The following is a 19,315-nucleotide window of genomic DNA, read 5'->3' on the forward strand; positions in this document are numbered from 1 at the left end:
ATGTTTTTTCAACCATGATTTAATTACATTTGAATTCATTATTAATATTATACCTAAATACTCATGTTTTTAAAATTATAAACACTCTTCCAAATAACTTATGATCAAAAAGAATTATTTAAAATAGATACTGAAATATATACTAAAAATATTTAACACTGCAGACAAAATACTTATTTTAATATTTTGAAGTATGCCTAAAATGGTGCTTATAGTTAAATTTATAAGTATGAACATTTATGTTTTTAAACAAAGGCTAAAACTTGGCAAACTAAATTTCTGAGTTAAAAAGTAAGTAAAAAAAATAACAATAAATGTAAAAATTTAAAATAAAATGTAAATAAATGTAAAAAATTATAATAAAGATAAATGTTATTAAAAATAATCAAAGTGGGTTTGTTGGTAAGTCGCTAAGTGGTGTCTAACTCTCTGGGAGCCCCCTGTCTTTCACTATCTCCCACAGTTTGCTTAAATTCATGTCCCTTGAGTCAATGATGCTAACTACTATCTCATCCTCTACTGCCCTCTTCTCTTCTTGCCTTCAATCTTTCCCAGAAGTTTATAAAGGTAATAAAATATATTTTATTATAATACTACACTTGATCTTAGCCAAAAGGCCAAGAAGTGTCATTCTCTTGCAGATCAGTTGGTAAAGAATCTGCCTGCAATGCAGTAGACCTGGGTTCAATTCCTGGGTTGGGAAGATACCCTGGAGAAGGAAATGGCAACCCACTCCAGTATTCTTGCCTGGAGAATCCCATGGACAAAGGAATCTAGCAGGCTACAGTCCATGGTGTTGCAAGAGTTGGACAAGACTTTAGTGACTAAACCACCACAATACTAGAAACTCTAGTTTTAGGAATAAAAATTCTGTAATCTTTTCAATATATTTACATATATTGAAATATATGTAATATATGAAATACATATGTTGGATAAAATCTAACACACAATATGCCTGTAAGTTCAGATGGAGATCAGCCCAGAAAAAATACCAGGGAGGTCAGATAAAATAGAAGACTCTTCTGTTTAAAAGAATCAGAGAGTTGCTGAAACACTAAGTTAAAATACTAAGAGCTAAGGTTCTGGAGAGGGACATGTAACAGAGAGGTCAGCTGACCTTCTGCTGGATGATTTTCCTGGGGAATATTCGTTGATTTTGGGCTTTGACAGGAGGCTGAGAATACAGGCTCTACCTAGGCTAGTGAGAGTCAGACTATTCAGCAGAGCTTTTCTTGAAATTATTAGAGAATCAATTGTCAAGGTGTCCAGTTATAACACTTGCTTGATACTCATGCTTCCTGGACTAAAATATCTACAAAGTTAAGCTAAACTTAAAAGCAGAGCAAGGTTTTGGCTGTACATAGAGCAGTTATTCAAACTGATAGATGAATATAATCAGGTAACTGAATAAAAGGTCAATATAGATAAATTTATTGCATTTCATGTATCAATATCAAACAGAAAAGGAAATTTGAAAAACAATGATACATTTAAAAATCACATGCTAAAGGATCAAACAGCTATGAATAAATCTCACAAAAACTTAGAAGACTCTGCACTGAAAAAATACAAAATTTTATGGAGGAAATGGAAGGAAGATCTAAATATATAAATATTACAAGGATGTCAGTTTTTCCCCAAATTTAATTTAGCACAAATAAAAATCCTAGAAATGTTTGGAAACTGACAATGTCAGTCTAAAATATTTCTAATCATTCAAAAGACCAAGATAAGCCAAGGCCATCTTTAAGTAAAATAGCTATAGAACCACCAGATACAAATAGTTAATATTTACAAAAACAGAGAAATAATTAAGACGATAGATTCAACACAAGTATAGACAAGTGGAACAGAAAAGAAGTTTAAGAAAAAGAATCAAACATTTAATTTTCCATACAGCCATGCAGTGAATCTTTAATAAGTGATAACAGGTCAATCCAATACCAACATGGGAAAAACATGGAACTTAAACTCTATTTTTTTTAACCTATGAGAGGCAGGAAATGGTCCCCCAAAGATGTCCATGTTTCTTCTCTAGAAAATGTGAATATATTGCCTGATTTAGCAAAAGGGAATTAAGGTTGCAGGTGAAATTAAGGTGGCTAATCAGCTGACATTAAAATAGATTACCCTGTAGTATCTGAATGGACCTAATGTTATCACAAAGGTCTTTAAAAGTGGAGGAAGAGTCTGGAAGAAACCAACACAATTCTGTAAAGTAATTAACCTTTAATGAAAAAAAAATTAAACTAAAAAAAGAAAAAAAGTGGAGGAAGGGAGAGAAGAGGTCAAAGTGATGTAATATGGGGAGAACTCAACTTGCCTTTGTTGGTTTTGAATATGGAAGGAGGTCATGAACAAATACAGGAGGTTAGACTTTAGAAGATGGAAAAGAAAAGAGTCTCTCCCCTGCAGCCTCCAGAAAGGAATGCAGCTCTGCTGTACTCTGCAGTGCAGTGAGATCAGACTTAGTCTTCTAACCTATGCAACCATAAGATAATACAATTATGCAGTCCTTGTGGCAGTCTAATAAGTCATATAAAATTAATATAATGCCATAGGCAAAAATCAATAATAGAGGAACTGTAAATCTAAACCAATTTATCAAAAGTAGGTAATACAAAGCAAACCAACATTTTTAAAATACAATATAGAATAGCTTCAAAATTTGGATGTAGACAAAAGTTTCTTAAACATATAAGAAAAGCACTAATATATAGAAACATAAAATACTGGTCTATGTAAACATTAAGTTCATTTTTTAAAAAGTCATAAAAAGAACAAGCCACAGATTGGATGAAGATATTTTGGAGTATATACAATCATCAAAGAGCTTGACAGAAGATATATAATGATATTCTACATCAATTAAACAGATCCAGACAACTCAATAGAAGAAAAAAAAAAAATCAAAATATTTATGAGCTATGATTGACATACAAAAAAGCTGCACATATTTAATGTATACATTTTGATAAGTTAAATGCCCTAAACTTATTATCTTCCTTTCTTTTTTTAAAAAGAATATTTAGCATAAGATTTATCCTTTTGTACACTTTTAAGTATATTAATGCAGGATTACTAATTGCATGTACTATATTGTATAGTGGGTTAGATCTCTAGGACCTATTCATCTTGCATAAGTGAACCTATGAATCTTTGATCAATATGTATTCCCCAAGTCTCACAATAAATGAGTCTTAGCTTTTAATAACTTTTTTTAGTATCGTCTCTTCACATTGTTGGTTATTTACCCAAAAATCATTTCTGTGTTCTTTTTCGTAAAAAGGAAAATTTTTTCTTTCTTTTTTTATTTGAAATCCACTCTTTTTCAAGGAATTCAGGAGTAAATCTTAATAATGTAAGATAATCAAGAGATTATATGATTCATCCTTCTAGGTTCCTATTAGGAAGGATAATGTGATCAAATTCTAGTCAATCCCTAAGGGGATCTTTCCTAGAAATTGATTAAGAGACTGTTTATATTGAATATACTGTTGCCACTGTTAATAAGTTCTGAAAATTTTGTTCTAATTTTGTGAGCATGAGAAGTACTTAGCCAGCATGGGGGTCGTACCAGAGCAGCATGTTAGAGATCAACAGTCTGATTGACATCCTTAGGCTACTCTATTAACCAGTCTGGGATGCACACTGTCTGTTTTGGAACTTCTGTTTATGAAGGTATAAAATGGCTTTACTAACTAAGACATTTTGACATGATTTTTCCATTACTTGCATCAAAACTGATTACATTATCACACTTAATATAATACACTTGATGGTGATCACTGGGCTCAACCATTTCTTCAGCTTAACTAAACTTCAGACAGGTTACTTTCGGACTGGAAACCACAGACTTCCCTTTTTTTGGAGCATTTACTTTAGAAAACTTGCAGCTTTAAATTCTTTCTCTTCTCCTTGGCAATGTAAAACTTTCCGCAGCCTCTTGCCAGTTTTAAAACACAAGAAAGTGTTTCTCAAGGTTCTGGGAGCCATTCTTTGAAATATCATTTTTTAGGACTTCCCTGGTGGCTCAGATGGTAAAGCATCTGTCTACAATGTGGGAGACTTGGGTTCGATCCCTGGGTCGGGAAGATTCCCTGGAGAAGGAAATAGCAACCCACTCCAGTACTCTTGCCTAGAAAATCCTATGGACGGAGGAGCCTGGTACAGGCTACTGCCCATGGGGTCGCAAAGAGTTGGACACGACTGAGCGACTTCACTTTCACTTTCAAAAAAAAAAAAAAGAACTGTCTCCCAGTCTGTAGGACTGTGGAAACCCAAGTCAGATAAGAGCTACTTAGGAAAATAGATAACCTAAACGCATTTTTTACCAAAATCCTCACTAACATCCCCACTTTTCCACTACGTCTCCCCAGTGCTTCTCCTACCCCTTGTTTCAAGGGAGGAATTGAGTTTAGTTTCTCTCTTCTATTTCGACAGTCATGAATCCTGTTTGTCTTGTCTGGTGGTGTTTCCTACTGCTGCTGCTGCTGCTAAGTCGCTTCAGTTGTGTCCGACTCTGTGTGACCCCATGGACTGCAGCCTACCAGGCTTTTCCGTCCATGGGATTCTCCAGGCAAGAACACTGGAGTGCGTTGCCATTTCCTTCTCCAATGCATGAAAGTGGAAAGTGAAAGTGAAGTCACTCAGTCGTAGTGACTGAGGTCCCCGACTCCTAGGGACCCCATGGACTGCAGCCTACCAGGCTCCTCCATCCATGGGATTTTCCAGGCAACAGTACTGGAGTGGGGTGCCATTGCCTTCTCCCTGTTTCCTACTATACAGTATAATAGGGAAAAAAAGCTACATTGCTTTAAGAGTCAGAAGTCACGGTCCTGACTTAAAATAGAGCTACAGCAAAAAAGCAAGCAACAAAACCCCCTCAAAATTCCCAGGTGTATTTATTTATTGTTTTATGGCTTATTCATGCTGAGGTTTGACAGAAAACAGCAAAATTCTTTAAAGCAATTATCCTTCAATAAAAATAAATTAATTTTTAAAAATGTCAAATGTTACATTAAATATAACAGAGAACATCAAAAGTAAATACAATTTCCTTCAAACAACGTATAGCCTAAGGAGAGTGGGAAAAAGAACTGAGGTAAGGAAACAAATAACAATACTAAAAGTAAGTGCATCTTAGATCCTGAAAGTTAAATAAAAAAGAGTCATGGGGATGTAAAGGAAGGAGAATTATGTCCTACTAGGATTAGACTAGAGGTAAGAAAAGCTTTGATTAAAAAGGACATTTGAAATGGCACACATTATAAAGTGATGGGGGAAGAGATAGGATGGACTCTATGTGTATGCAACTGCATAACGCAGCTATAAAGGGAAAGATTAAAGCACATATATGGTCAGGGAAGGGCCTTCCCAGGTGGCACTAGTGGTAAAGAAATAGCCTGCCAACACAAGAGATGTAAGAGACGCAAGTTCAATCCCTAGGTCGGGAAGATCACCTGGAGAAGGAAATGGCAACCCACTCCAGTATTCTTGTCTGGAGAATCCCAAGGACAGAGGAGCCTGGCAGGCTACATACAGTCTATAGGTTCATATAGAGCTGCATGGGACTGAAGTGACTTAGCACACACACAGGCAAGGACAGGGAATAGGAGAATGCAGTATATGACCAGCAGGGTTTTAGGTTCCAGGTGTTTGAATCTGCAAAGTCATTTTTTATTGCTAAGCCTTAGTTTCCATTAAGCAAGGTGTTTGGGCTGGATAAATATGAAGATATCTTTCAGTTTGAAAAAACTCACAATTTTATGATATATAAAGAGTTCAATTAGGTAAGAAATTATACTTCATTGTTTTACTTGCTTTAACTTAAACTATTAAATAATTTGCAAACATGTATTCATCAGAAAGGAAAGAACAACTTTTGAAAGAAACTAAAAAAAAAAAAAAAAAAGGAAAAAGAGATTTTTGTCATCTAATAGCAAAGTGGCACCACATTACGGTTCATGGCTCATTGGGTCTGAATAGTCTAAGATGTTTCCACTCATTCTAGTCTCGCCAATCCTTCTTTGTTAAAAGTCACTGAAGTGGTATCCTTTGGTACTGGAGCCAAGCAGTTCCTCTTTGTCATGAATTTTGCAAAAGAAGAAAATTTATGCTGCTAGAAATGGAGAAGCAGCAAAGATTATTTAATTTCCACTTATTAAAATAATAATGTCATTTCTACTGTAGGAGGTCCAAGGAGAAAGTGATGAGGATACATTTCCAGTTTTCTTGTTTGTGTATTATATTTGTTGATTATTAATGGATGCAATTAACCAATTTGGGCATTAAGTGTTTTCCCCTAAATGGAGCCTGCAAGCAGCCCTTGAAATTTGGCACCTTAAAACAATGGTAGGCAGAAAAATGTCCTTATAAAGGCAGTATTTGGCTGCCAAACTTTTGATTCTCAATTCTTAAAAATTAAACCAAGTCAGTGCACTTGACTGCCAGTGGTGTATTTTTTTTTTTAAATTCCTGTATTACAAATGCATTCATTAATGATCTCTGGTTTCCTTACCTAATTAACTTACTGTTTAACCACACTTTAATCCACTGAAATTCCAAAGTAAGGACAGCGTTTGCTTGTTACATCCTCCTGAATTCTCACTGTCTAAAGAAAATAATCTCAGCATCAAAAATAAACTGACATGTCACATTAAATATGAATTTGTTTCTATTAACTTTCCACAAATACAGTGTCATACTCTAGGATGAGTTGTGAAAAGTGAAGGTATTCAAATATAGAGTTTAATCACATTTGATGTATCCTCACTATTCTTCCAGTTTCTCTTGTTGTATAGAGGTAATACTCATGATAGAACTGTCAGAAAGGGGACCATTTTTCTCAGCTGATGTTTGGTTATAAATGCAGCTAAGCACCCTGCTTTACACCCTGTTACTCAATATTAATAATGTAAGTCTGATGAACTCAGAGGAATGCCCAGCAAGAGAGTAAAAAAAAATGCAATCTTTCACTAAATGGTATCTCTATGAATCTCTAGAAGTCTCATTTCTTTATCTGTAAAAAGAATAAAAAATCAAAGAAGAATAATTTACATCCTTATAGACTCATACTATTTCTAATTGATATCAAGAGTACAAATGCTGGTAATTTAATTATTTTTAAACACAAAGTTTTTTTTTTTAAATAATGAAGTTCTGTTACTGGGAAAACTATGTTTATATTTTGCAAGTTAAAATATTTTTTAAGCTCTGTGACAGTTTTGTTGGGTTAAGCTATTATTATATCTATGGACATGTTATGAAGCGAAGGCCATTTACTTAGGTAAGGGAGTGTTAAAATAAAGGGTAACAGCCCTCATTCCTGTGGTTAGTCATCTGTAGGGCATGCTTTATCTCTTCACTTAAAAAAATGAAAACTCAGTCTTGAAGAAAATATGAGGTGATGGTGATTAAACATCCTATGGGGAGGGGGGTTCCTCCTTTTGAATTTCTATGGAGTGGGATAAGGTCAGACAGCAAAGATGGTAGGGTAGGATCACAAACAATTTTAATGCATTAGTGAGAATATGCTTACTTATGATGTGGTGTGTTCTTTGCTATCTTGTAAAGTATTTCTGATGAGCTTCCCAGGTGACTCAGTGGTAAAGAACCTGCCTGCCAATGTAAGAGTTACGGATTAGATTCCTGGGTCAAGAAGATCCCTTGGAGAAGGAAATGGCAAACCACTCCTGTGTTGCCTTAGAAATTCCGTGAACAGAAGGAGCTTGGTGGGCTACACAGTCCACGGGGTCTCTCAAAGAGTCATACATGACTTAGCAACTAAACAACAACAAAATATTTCTGATAGAATCAGATTATTTCAGTTGCATAATCTATCTCCTAGAAACCAATACATTAACAAAAGAAAAAAAATGAAACAAGACTCCATAGAAAATATGCTTAAACTTAATGCTACTAAGAAATCTTTAGTAACACTGCTAGTGTGTATATGTGTGTGAACAAATGAAGGATTGCGAGTTTACTTATTCAGAAAATTATAATCTATTCTTGGGCAAGGTATTTCTCTAATTTGGGAACCATTTCTTTTCATTTGTGAATAAAATAAAAGGACAACACATGGAATTCTAAACTTTGATTTACAGCATTATTAAAATGTCTTAAACTTAAATCACATGAAAGTCAAAGTGTTAGTTGCTTGGTCCTGTCTGATTCTCTGCGACCCCATGACTGCAGTCCGCCAGGCGCCTCTGTCCACGGAATTCTCCATGCAAGAATGCTGGAGTGGGTAGCCATTCCCTTCTCCCGGGGATCTTCCTGACCCAGGGATTGAACCTGGGTCTTCTGAATTGCAGGTGGGTTCTTTACCCTCTGAGCCACCTAGGGAAGCCCTAAAGCACATGAAAAATTTCTTTTTTTTTTTTTTTTTTTAATATTTGGTAATTTTTTTTTTTTTTAAACCTGAAACACTGTATTAGTTTTGCCAAACATCAAAACGAATCCACCACAGGTATACATACGCTCCCCATCCTGAACCCCTCCTCCCTCCTCCCTCCCCACACCATCCCTCTGAGTCGTCCCAGTGCACCAGCCCCAAGCATCCAGTATCGTGCATCGAACTTGGACTGGCAACTCGTTTCATACATGATATTACACATGTTTCAATGCCATTCTCCCAAATCTTCCCACCCTCTCCCTCTCCCACAGAGTCCATAAGACTGTTCTATACATCAGTGTCTCTTTTGCTGTCTTGTACACAGGGTTATTGTTACCATCTTTCTAAATTCCGTATACTCATTTTCACTATATTGATTCTTCCAATCCATGAACATGGTATATTTCTCCATCTATTAGTGTCCTCTTTGATTTCTTTCACCAGTGTTTTATAGTTTTCTATATATAGGTTTTTAGTTTCTTTAGGTAGATATAATCCTAAGTATTTTATTCTTTCTGTTGCAATGGTGAATGGAATTGTTTCCTTAATTTCTCTTTCTGTTTTCTCATTATTAGTGTATAGGAATGCAAGGGATTTCTGTGTGTTGATTTTATATCCTGCAACTTTACTATAATCATTGATTAGTTCTAGTAATTTTCTGGTGGAGTCTTTAGTGTTTTCTATGTAGAGGATCATGTCATCTGCAAATAGTGAGAGTTTTACTTCTTCTTTTCCAATTTGGATTCCTTTTATTTCTTTTTCTGCTCTGATTGCTGTGGCCAAAACTATGTTGAATAGTAATGGTGAAAGTGGGCACCCTTGTCTTGTTCCTGACTTTAGAGGAAATGCTTTCAATTTTTCACCATTGAGGATAATGTTTGCTGTGGGTTTGTCATATATAGCTTTTATTATGTTGAGGTAAATAGAAAAAAATAAAAAGTCATGGGTGACAGTCATAAATCCTAACTCACAGGGATTCATGAAAGCCACATGTTGTGACAAGAAGCAAGCCACAGAAACCTTTAAAGCAATTTCTAACATACATTCAAGAAACAGCTAATCACCATTATATAATTTAAAAAATGTAAAAAGAGGGAAGATTCCTAAAAGTATTTGATAAAACCAGTAGGGCACTGATATCAAAACCATGATGGGAGAATATGAAAAAGGGAGTGTAATAGGCAAATATATTTGCTATAACTACAAATACTTTAAATGAAATATTAAAATTGTGTGTGTGTGTGTGTGTATATATATATATATATATATATATATATATATATATATATATAGAGAGAGAGAGAGAGAGAGAGAGAGAGAGAAGGAAATGACAACCCATTCCAGTATTCTTGCTTGGAGAATCCCATGGAAAGAGGACCTTGGCAGGCTACAGTCCACAGGGTCGCAAGAGTTGGACATGACTTAGCGACTAAACCACCATCACCATATGTGCTTATATAGGTACACAGACACAGGATATATGGTTTATCTCAAGAAAAATATGGTTTATCTCAAGATGACAAACTCTGGTAAGTAGTTTGCTAGTGTGACCTTAAGAGTAAGGGAAACAAGCTTTCTCAAATGTTGGTGAGAGTACAAATTGATATGAGCTCTATGGAGAAAATCTGTCAGTATATATCATAATTCTAAATGCATACCCCTTTAACTTAGCACTTTTAAATTGTTTCCAATAAATAATCATACATATGTTAATTACATATGAACAAAAATATTTCCTGTAGTGTTATTTGTAAAAATAAAAGATAGACTGTGTCCTTATTCAAAAGAATGATCAAATAAATCTTAATGTATCAACCTAATGATATTCTGCAAAACTAATCTGTTAAACAAGTTAAAAATTGGAAGCACAGATAAGAATAAACTTCCTATATGTACAGTTAATGAAAGTTAAAATGCATTATAGTAGAAGATGCAATTATTTTTGCAAACACACAATTATGTATATTAGAAAATGCATAGATTATATCTGAAAATAAATTTATTAACACTGCTTCTTGGGAAGAACCTGTGTGTTAGAGAAAGGAGATGTAGTATTAACCATGTCTTTTTATCTTCTGTATTTCTGTCCCTTTGACAACTGAAGCCCTGGAGATTCTGGAGAGGCTGCCTTTCCTAGGACTAGCCAATTTCTAGAGATAGTAAATGACTCATCTGAGAGTACTCCTTTCATCTGCAAACCAACCGATCCAAAGTCTTACCCTCACCATCTACTTTAACAGACTCTTAGACTCCGGGCAGAAGTTTTCCTGCTCTAATTACCTTAGGACAAAGTACCAGGCAACCAGGGACAAGAGTTCATCCCAGAGAACCCTAAAATTATTCAAACTTGCTGTTGTTCATTGCTAAATCATGTTTGACTCTTTGCAACCCCATGTACTGCAGCACACCAGGCTCCCCCATCCTTCACAATTTCCTGGAATTTGCTCAAATTCATGTCCATTGACTTGTGGTGCTGTCTACCCACCTCATCCTCTGCCACCCTTTTCTCCTTTTGCCTTCAATCTTTCCCAGCATCAGAAATTTTTCCAGAGTCAGGTCTTTGCATCAAATGGCCAAAGTATTGAAGCTTCAGCTTCAGCAATAGTCCTTCCAATGAATATTTAGGGTTGATTTCCTTCAGGATTGCTTTCATCTCCTTGCACTCCAAGAGACTCTCAAGAGTCTTCTCCAGCACCATAATCTCAAAGCATCAATCATTTTGCGCTCAGCCTTCTTTATGGTCTAACTCTCACATCCATACATGACTACTGGAAAAACCATAGCTTCAACTATATGGACCTTTGTCAACAAAGTGATGCCTGCTTTTGATAAGCTATCTACTTTTCTCTTATCTTTCCTTCCAAGGAGCAAGGGTCTTCTAATTTCGTTGCTGCATTCACCTTCCACAGTGATTTTAGAGCCCAAAATAATAAAATCTGTGACTACTTCCACTTTCTCCCTTTCTGTTATGAGGTGATGGAACCAAATGCTGTGATCTTAGATTTTTTTTAAAGTTGAATTTTAAGCCAGCTTTTTCACTCTCTTCTTTCACCCTCATTAAGAGGCTCTTTAGCTCCTCTTCACTTTCTGCCATTAAAGTGGTATTATCTGCATATCTGAGGTTATTGATATTTCTCCCAGCAATCTTGATTGCAGCTTGTGCTTCATCCAGTCTGGCATTCTGCATGATGTACTCTGCATAGAAGTTAAATAAGCAGAGTGACAATACACAGCCTTGTTGTACTTCTTTCCCAATTTTGAACCAGTCCATTGTTCCATGTCTGGTTCTAACCATTGCTTCTTGACCACCATACAGTTTTCTCAAGAGATAATTAAGGTGGTCTGGTGTTCCCATCTCTTTAAGAATTTTCCAAAGTTTGTTGTGATCCACACAATTAAAGAGTTTTATGTAGTCAATGAAGCAGATGTAGATTTTTTTCTAGAACTCCATGATCCAACAAATGTTGGCAATTTGATCTCTAGCTCCTCCATCTTTTCTAAATTGAGTTTGTACATCCAGAATTTCTCAATTCATGTAATGTTGAAGCCTAGCTTGAAGGACTTTGAGCATTACCTTGCTAGCATGTGAAATGAGCGCAACTGTATGGCAGTCTGACACTCTTTGGCATTGCCTTTCTTTGGGGTTGAAATGAAAACTGGCCTTTTCTAGTCCTGTGGCCAATGCTGAGTCCAAATTTGATGACATTATCAAGTGCAGCACCTTAACAGCATCATCTCTTAGGATTTGAAATAGCTCAGCCAGAATTCTCTAAGCTCCCCTAGCTTTGTTTGTAGTAATGGCTCCTCAGGCCCATTTGACTTCGCACTCCAGGATGTCTGGCTCTACGTGAGTGATCACATCACTGTGGTTACCTGGATCATTAAGGCTTTCTTTACATAGCTCTCCTGTGTATTCTTGCCACCACTTCTTTTTTTTTTTTTTTGATAAATATTTTTATTTTTTATTTTTTTTAAACTTTACATAATTTTATTAGTTTTGCCAAATATCTTCTATTACGCCCTTACCATTTCTGTATTTTATTGTGCCCATCCTTGCATGAAACTGTCCCTTCATATCTCCAGTTTTCTTGAAGAGATCTCTAGTCTTTTCTATTATATTTTTCCCTCTATTTCTTTGCATCAGTCATTTAAGAAAACCTTCTTATCTCTCCTAGCTATTCTCTGAAACTCTGCATTCAATTGGGTGTATCTTTCCTTTTCCCCCTTGTCTTTCATGTCTCTTATTCTCTCAGGTATTTGCAAAGTCTCCTCAGACAACCACTTTGCCTTCTTGCATTTCTTTTTCTTTGGGATAATTTTGGTCACTGCCTCCTAAACAATCTTATAAGCCTCTATCTATAGTTCTTCAGGCACTCTGTCTATCAGGGCTAATCCCTTGAATCTATTCATCACCTCCACTGTAAAATTATAAATGATTTAATTTAGGTCATATTTGAAGGGCCTAGTGACTTTCCCATGTGTAGAGTTGTCTCTTGGGTTGTTGGAAAAGAGTGTTTGCTTCCCTCCTAAATATATTTGCCCTTCCCCTCCTATTCCTTTTGAAACCACTTTAAAGGCTCTTGTCAATCTTTAACCTTCACTTCCTTTGCTTTCTGGCATCCCTTGGTGCTACCCCATGTGGCCATGTGTGGAGTGGCATGGCATCCCCTCTGAGACCTGTGAGTAGTAATCATTTTAATGTCAATATTCTTCTAATCTGCTGGCCTCACAAGACTTGAATAATAATAATACTGGTATTATAAGACAATGTAGGAGGAAAACATTTTATGTCTTTTATAATTTTTATTATTTTTCAATTTATAGATATTACTTATTTAAAATACATTATAAAAATCTAAATGTCAACAACTTCTAGTATATATTAATATTAGTCAAAGTCTCAAAACAAATATGATCTTTTTGCTGAAATGTGGAAATATAACGTGAAAAATACAATTTCTAGCAAAACCTAGACAAAAGTTTTGAATGATATGCTGTTACTTAATGTCCAAGAAACCAATGTATCCTTGTCAATAAAAATATATTCAAAAGACTTGGGAAAAAGTAAAAAATGGAAATAGAGGACACAAAACAAGATGCTAAAAACTAGATTATGTTTATACACATGTTGATTCAGTGTGACAAAAAGCCAATTTCCCCCAATTTAATCCAGAATTCAATGGAATTCCAATTAAAATTCTTACTTGGTCAGAGCACTCGTAGGAGTATAGAAGTCCTCCAATAAATCAGTTGATTTTAAAGAAGATACCAAAAGGACTTATCTGTGGATATTGTTTGTGTGTTCAGTTGTTGTTTATTGTAGTGTGTTTAGAGTTGTTCAGTCATGTACAACTCTTTGGGACCCCATGGACTGTAGCCTGCCAGGCCCCTCTGTTCCTGGGATTTCCCAGGAAAGAATACTGGAGTGGGTTGCCATTTCCTAATCCATGGGATTTTCCCGACCCAGGGATCAAACATGTGTCTCTTGCATCTCCTATACTGGCAGGGAGATTCTTTACCACTGCACTACCTGGGAAGCCCAACTATTGATATTAGGGATTATAATAAAGCTAGAAGAGTTGAAATGATATAGTTAAGCACAAGAATAGACAAATTAAGCGATGAAACTAAAATGGGAGCCCAGAAAAAAGCTATCTCTGAAAGGAAACTTATATACAAAAGCTGTGTTACAAATAAGCAGGAAAGGATGAATTCTAATAAATAGCACTATCAAAATTACTTATCAATATGGAACAGAAGTAAACTTAGGTCATTAACTGAAAGCATTCATTCATACAGTCCAAGATTTATATAGCTAATTACAATTGTAAATACTTTTAAAATTTTGGAAGAAATTATTGGTGACTTTTATTTATTATATTGAGATGGAACCAATGATAAACAAAAGAGAAAAAAAAATAAATTCTGGTTTACTGGGCCACTCTCCACCTAAACTTCAGGATATTTTTTTCTAGAGCTATTAGGGTTTAAACGAGCACTGGACTGGAAAATCTTAATTTGAGATTGAGTCAATGCAAAGGCTTATCTGATTTTTATAAAATTTTCAAGAGGGAAATGGGTAAATATTTTTCCCATTTTACAAAGAGTAACTGAGGCACAGAAAGAATATTGATATGTAGGGGAATTATTATATATTTTATACATGCACTAAAAAGTAGAAAAAATGCCAGCCAGTAAACAATCTGGTATTAACACTACAATTATTATCTAGTTTTCCCAGATTTATTTCATTGTAAAATATGCCCTCATTTTAAAAATCGTAATATTTTGCTTCTGGAAAATTAACATCATATAGATTTGAAATAAAATAGGAACAATTGTAGCTCCACTGAACCGCGTGCAACAACTTCAAATGTGGCGGTAGCATAAGATGGTGTTACAGTAACATCAGTAAAAGCTACATCTCTACATGAGAAATCTTCAGACCAAAATTAGCTCTAATAGAGAGTTGGCCAAAACGTTCATTTAGGTTTTCCCATAACATCTTATGGAAAATTTATTATAATATAAATGAGACTTGGATTGTGCCAAGATTCACCAGTTACAAACTATCTTCTGTGTTGTAGCATCTTTTCCCGCTTTGAATAGAAAATACAGTCAAAGACACCAACAAATAACCCTCGTTAAGAATATAATGAATAAAGCTTTTATAGCTGTTTCGAAGAACACGCTGAATCTCCTATATTGATTATTCTGTCAATAAAACAATCTTCAGTACAGAAGTGGTTCAATCACAGATATCCATCAACTGGTTGGTTAATTGCTGTGAAAGCAATTTATACTAAATAGTACAGTCAAAAATTCTAGTGTATAGTTTAGACCGTGAGTTCCCTGAGGGATGAGGTTTATTTTCTTACCACATCTCAAATATCCCATAACCACACAGAGCCCTGATGCATAATAAAAGTTCAAAAATATAAAATTGGTTTTCCATACACTAAAGTAATCTGTGATATAGCTATCCCAAGGCCTTTCTCTTTTGTCTTTTTATTTAAAATGAAATTCTGACTTTAAGCAAAATGATATCATTACTTAAGTTTTTAAAAATCTAACATAATAAAACTTTTCTATCTATGTAAGCATCTGTGATACTCCAAGGCCTACATTAAGAGATTATATACATGTTATATAGTGAAATTTTCATGACAGTTTATGAGGTAGGTCTTATTACTTTTCATTTTCAGGTGAGAAAACAGAAATGCATATAGCTTAAGCAATAAGTTGCCCAAATTCACATGGTTACTGTGAATTAGGGTGGAATCCAGTCCTTTTCTTTATGATTTAATCATCATGCCTAATAGATGGTTCTAAGTAATGGCTTCCTTCACTTGATATTTAAAGCACTTTGAATTTTTAAAAGGCAAAAATATTGACTTCCCATACTATGAGCTGTACATTTGCCCTGCATCAGTGTTTCCTGGCCTGTTAAAGCATGTTTTTCTTGTTATACTCAGTGGCCTCAATTATCTCATTGTCCAAAGAAAAAACAAAACAAAACAGAACTTCTACCATCCTCTAGTTAATCAAGCTCTCTAATTGTTCTAAGAACTACCTGTTCTCATCAAGTTTATTCTTTACTGGTAATCAGTGTAGCTATGAAATTAGAGACAGAAATCAAATTATGAGAAACCAAAGTGAGCATACTTTTAATTATTTATATTTAATATATTTGATTGTATTTGCCTATGAAAAACTCCCTGAATAAGCAAGCTAATAAACTGTTTATTCTAAAATATCATGATTCGTGATTCATATCATGGTTCATATCCACTGTGCTTTTATTACTATTTTTGAAATTAATTCTAAAAAGGAAGATGAGTAAAAATGCATAATTCTTAAAAGTAAAACAGATCGCCAGTCCAGGTTCGATGCATGAGATGGGGTGCTCAGGGCTGGTGCACTGGGATGATCCAGAGGGATGGGATGGGGAGGGAGGTGGGAGGGGGGGTTCAGGATGGGGAACACATGTACATCCATGGCTGATTCATGTAATGTATGGCAAAACCACTACAATATTGTAAAGTAATTAGCCTTCAAGTAAAATAAATAAATTAAAAAAATAAAAAAAGGATACTTAGGATGATTTGCCTATTCTCTGAGACAAATTTGTCAGTTTAGGGGTTGGGCATTTTGTTTGATTTTGATTTCTTTACATTTTCCAATTTTTAGTCTAGATCGGGAATTTAGATGCTAAAGAAAAATTACTTCCAAAAAGCAAAGAAATATGCAAAGAGATACTTAAAACAATAAGTATATCCATTTCACACAATTTTCTATTAATATGTTTTTCTAAAGCAATTCTCTATTTGATCATCTTTCACAATTATTTATTTCTAACAAAAAGAAGAGTGTAGTTCTTGCCACAAAGATACAATTTCTTGAATTTTTGTTGCACTTTGTATTTAAAGAGAAATTTTCTTCTCCAAACTAATTTCGATATTTTTTTGGTATTTTCCTGCACTGGCTTTCAGATGCTCCAGTTTGAAGGTTCTGTCATTAAAAATGTAAGCTCTTTGTATTTGGGAATATTTCAATTTTAACACAATTTGAAGCTTTGCTGTGTTGCAAATTATTTTTACAAAATAGTGCCTGGGTACTTCTTAAAAATTATTTCAAAAATAGCATATTTTGATTGATGAAGGGCTTTTACATGTATTATCTTTTTCCATTTTCATAATGACTCTATAAGGAAGTTGCTAAGCTCACTTCTAAAATGAGGACATAGAAGTTGAATAGTGAAAAGTTTTGTCAATATTGTTACTAACTGGCAAAATGACAATGATCATTATTGTAATAAATTAATTCATTAAATCAATAAAACATTTTGCCCACCACCTATGTAGGTCCTTTGTGATGTGGTAAACAATTTTTCTACTCAGCTACCCCTCTTCATTTTAGTATAACTAGCGTAAGGATTGGTGGGACTAAACCTACCCTTAATTACAGGGATTGGAAATCTATGGGCCTTGCCAATCAATGAAGTCCCACCTCCCTAACTAATTCTAGTGCTAGCTTCAGTTAAGGACTCATGCCTCTAGTTTATGTCAATCGATAGCCACAATGACTGTCTCAGGAATAAGCTTTTCAGTCATGGTTGAAACCATGTATTTTCATTTGATATTTGAGGATGAGATTCTTGCAATCTTGTTCAACCTAAACAGAAAATCATGTTTCTGGAGCTGATGTCAGCCATTAACAGAAACACAAGAACAAGGTGACACTTGAAAAAGGTACAGCAGACTAGCTGAAGGTGCTGAATCAAACTGATGCTCCTGGCTACCATGCTTCTAAAATTGTAAGTCACTTGGGTTAATTTCCTCCATTGGTTAAGCCATTTTCCATTGGCTTTCCTTTTACATATAACTTAAGAACAAAGACACATTCTAATATTATGCTCTTTACTCAGTTTTAAAGAAAGTTGCTTTTTCTTATACACAAAAGCAAGTAAAAACATTGTGTAATAGATAGTGAGATTTTTAATTTATAAGGATAAAATGATGTAGCTTTATTGACTTTAACAGTATACCTTGTTATCAGTTTTTTCTACTGACTCTTTGCAGTTCAACACATGCTAAGCAGCAGTCTTTACTGAAATAAGATTGTTGTAGGTGCTAATAAAATTCTCAAATGTCCATTCTGCTGTGATTAAGAAGCAGAAATATGCAAGACCTCAGTTTCTGCCAATTGCTCTCACTGATTACAATTGAAAGTATCTTTGTCTTAAGATGGTTGTGAAACTGAAAATTACCACCCAAAGCTGAGGACACTTATTTGGATTAATAATAAAATGACTAATGAAGACTGGTCAAATATATATGTGTTCACATTTAGAAGAACATCCATAAAGGAGCTTTGCTGAGTTGAATAAAAATGAATAAGTGAAGTATTCAGCTGAGCCCATAACCCACCTCACAAGTTTGCTAAAAGCAGCCAACTAAAAGCAGAAGTGACTTGTGCTTGGAATGGAGCCCCTGATTCCTATCAACATAAGCTTGGAACCTACAAATCTCAGAATGTCAGATGACAGGGTAGAATTTGAATCTTTAAACTAAAATGTAACATGGAAACTTACAATACCATATATAAAAGTGATAGCCAATCGGAATTTGCTGTGTGACTCAGGGAACTCAAACAGGGCCTGTGTGACAGGCTGAAGGGTGGGATGGGGAGGAAGATGGGAGGGAGGTTCGGGAGGGAGGGGACAAGGGTGTACCTATGGCTGATTCCTGTTGATGTATGACAGAAAATCACAACATTTTGGAAAGCAAATATCTTTCAATTATTTTTTTTAATGAAAACAAAAATGTAATAGGTTTTGTGTGTGTGTGTGTGTGTGTGTGTGTAATAAAGTTTTATTAAAGTATAAAGGAGATAGAGAATGCTTCTGACATAGGCATCAGAAAGGGACAGAAGAGTACCTCCCTGCTAGTCCTCAGCTGGATGTTACATAGTCACTAACAGTCTGTTAATGAAAGACAGGAATGTCTTAAAACTCAGAATGGCACAAGGCCCCTCATCCATAAGATGCATTTTGGGATAATCTTGACACTAGACGACTCATCCCAGGCCATAAAATGATTAACCTGAATCTTGTAGAAGGACAGATGACCATACAAATAATTTTGTTTACATAGATTAGGGGAACAATATCTGAGTATAATATTCTGGTTTGTCAAGTAGGTTCTGAGCCATTAGGCAGAACCGACTTGAAGACAGAGTTTGGGGTAAATGCATAGTACATTTTTTTTAAATTTTATTTTATTTTTAAAATTTACATAATTGTATTAGTTTTGCCAAATATCAAAATGAATCCGCCACAGGTATACATATGTTCCCCATCCTGAACCCTCCTCCCTCCTCCCTCCCCATACCATCCCTCTGGGTCGTCCCAGT

General features: G+C 35.0%; 1 pseudogene; it reads right to left on the minus strand.

The window, feature by feature from the left end:
- Positions 1–553: 553 nt before the first annotated feature.
- LOC112585355 lies at positions 554–629 on the minus strand (annotated as a pseudogene).
- Between the last annotated feature and the right edge of the window lie 18,686 nt (positions 630–19,315).

This window comes from Bubalus bubalis, chromosome 5 (assembly GCF_019923935.1).
Source record: "Bubalus bubalis isolate 160015118507 breed Murrah chromosome 5, NDDB_SH_1, whole genome shotgun sequence".
NCBI classification, from domain to species: Eukaryota; Metazoa; Chordata; class Mammalia; order Artiodactyla; family Bovidae; genus Bubalus; species Bubalus bubalis.